This window comes from Pteropus vampyrus, unplaced genomic scaffold (assembly GCF_000151845.1).
Source record: "Pteropus vampyrus isolate Shadow unplaced genomic scaffold, Pvam_2.0 Scaffold8520, whole genome shotgun sequence".
Classification (NCBI taxonomy): Eukaryota; Metazoa; Chordata; class Mammalia; order Chiroptera; family Pteropodidae; genus Pteropus; species Pteropus vampyrus.
In genome coordinates, this window is record NW_011897301.1 from 1 (window position 1) to 2,085 (window position 2,085).

The following is a 2,085-nucleotide window of genomic DNA, read 5'->3' on the forward strand; positions in this document are numbered from 1 at the left end:
CGGCGGCTTCTCGGTTGGGGCCCGTCAGCCGAACGAGGCACGGCCCCGGCACAGGTTTGGGGAGGACGGGCCCGCGGCGCCTGCTGCCCGTCTCCGCCCTCCGGTCCCAGCAGAGCCGCTTCCTTCTTCCTCCGAAGCCGCCGATGGCGGGAACTCGCGTGGAGCGAGTCGGAGGCGCCGCTTCTCCGCGGACCTTGGCGCTGAGAGTCGGGGATGCCCTTGCTCGTCCTCGCTGGCCCTGAGCCAGCATTTTTGGGACCTCGCGGAGGTGCTCCGTTGTGTGGCCTGGCCGACTGCGTGTGTGTCTGTCTTTTTTTTTATTTACGCCCACAGCACCTGGTCTTCCTAGGTGGTCTCCCATCCAAGTACTAACCAGGCCCGACCCTGCTTAGCTTCCGAGATCAGACGTCGGGTGTGTTCAGGGTGGCCTGGCCGCAGACCATGGACCGTGGCTCCGCTGGGGCGCGAACCCGGGACCTTCTGCGTGGAAAGCAGACGTGCTCACGGCTACGCTATGGAACCACGTCCAGTGTGCCTGTCGTTTTGATTCCTGTTGGAAAGCAGAGGGGTCTGGTTGCTTCGACGGAGCCCGGGCTCCCGTCGGGAGCGAGTGGCGCTCCCTGAAGCGCGTGTTCGGCGTGACGTGTCGACGCATGCCCGTGTGTGACACGCTGCCATTTTTGCTTCCGCTTTCGGTTACGCGTGGGCGACTCCGTAAACGGGAAGTGGCGTGTGTTCCATGAGGCAGGCGAGGCAGAAACACGTGGCTGTCGTTTCGTCGCTGTGTTGTATTTTGTGTGAAGCCTTTTTCTTCAACCTCAGAGTGTCCTGAAGAACTTTCCAGGAGCCGTTGGCAGACACACTCCCCACGGCAGCGGCCACGCATCATGCCGGCCGAACGGGGCGGGCTTCAGGCTGGGCGCGCTCCGCCTTCCATCGCTGGCAGAATGAGGCCCGCACAGGAGTGAAAACGGGGTGCTGCCTCGGAGTTGATGGTGGCGCCCGACTTTGACTGGACAGGGCAGTGACCGTCAGGGGTGTCGAGGAACATTGTCCAGGTTTCCGTCTGTTCCTTCCCGGCCAGCTTCCCGGTCACCCCTGCTGCTCTGCTCCTTCCGGCGTGCCTGGACGCATGCTCGGGGGCCCCGAGTGGGGGGCAGGCGGCAAGGCTCCGCACCCGGGCTCCTGCCTGGCCGGATAACCGAGCTCCTTGGTGACAGAGCAGACAGGTAATGTCCCCAGGCTGTGGTAGCACCTCACCGGTCTGGCAGATCTGTGTCCACCGAGGGTCGGTCAGGTGGTCAGTCGAGACCAGGTGCGCTCCTGCCCCCTGTGTCCCTCAGGGACTGTGACATGGTGTCCCTTGTTGAAAGCACGGCAGGCCGGACCGTCACCTCACCTGTGCCCACCTGTATTTGCTTAATGTCACTCGTCGCGAGCTCACTTTTTACTTGGATGTATTTCCCCTGGTCTTAGGGGGCAGGCACATCTGTGACATCGAGAGTTTGGAGTCTCCGATGCGTTTCCCCTGATCTGCACTAAGATGAGCACATCGGGATGGATCGCTTTGTCCCCGCATCGGCCAGAAGCTGTTTTGCTGTGGCTGTGGTGTGTGGGCCACCCGTGGGGGCCTAGGACCGGCCTGGGTGTGCCCAGCCCTGCAGAGCTGCCTCTGTGGGCTGTGCGGTGTGCTGCCTGGCCCCGGGTGGCCGCTGGGGGGCCAGTGCTCTGGCCCAGGGCGCAGGCGCGGGCCGATTCTGCATTCTGGGTTGAGCGGCTTTGCCATGTGGCTTTCTGCGGTGACGGTGGACGGACCTGGTGGTCCTCCCCTCGGGCCCCACCACACACTGCTGCCGATGGGCGGTGGGGCCCCTGGATAGGAACCACCCTTCCTGTCGTCTTGATTGGCAGCAATTGGTGTGAGTTTCCTGGGGCTGTCATCACAGAGTGTCACAACCTGGTGGCTTAGAGCAGTAGAGATTTACTCTCACAGTCTGGAGGCCGGAATTCCGAAATGCAAGTGTGGACAGGGCCATGCCCTCCGAAGCCCCGGGGCGGGGGCCCTCCGGGCTCCCGGCCGCTGGG

At 63.6% G+C, this 2,085-nt stretch overlaps 1 pseudogene; it reads right to left on the reverse strand.

Annotated features, from left to right (window-relative positions):
* Nucleotides 1-324: 324 nt before the first annotated feature.
* Nucleotides 325-440, reverse strand: LOC111734883 (annotated as a pseudogene).
* Nucleotides 441-2,085: the final 1,645 nt, after the last annotated feature.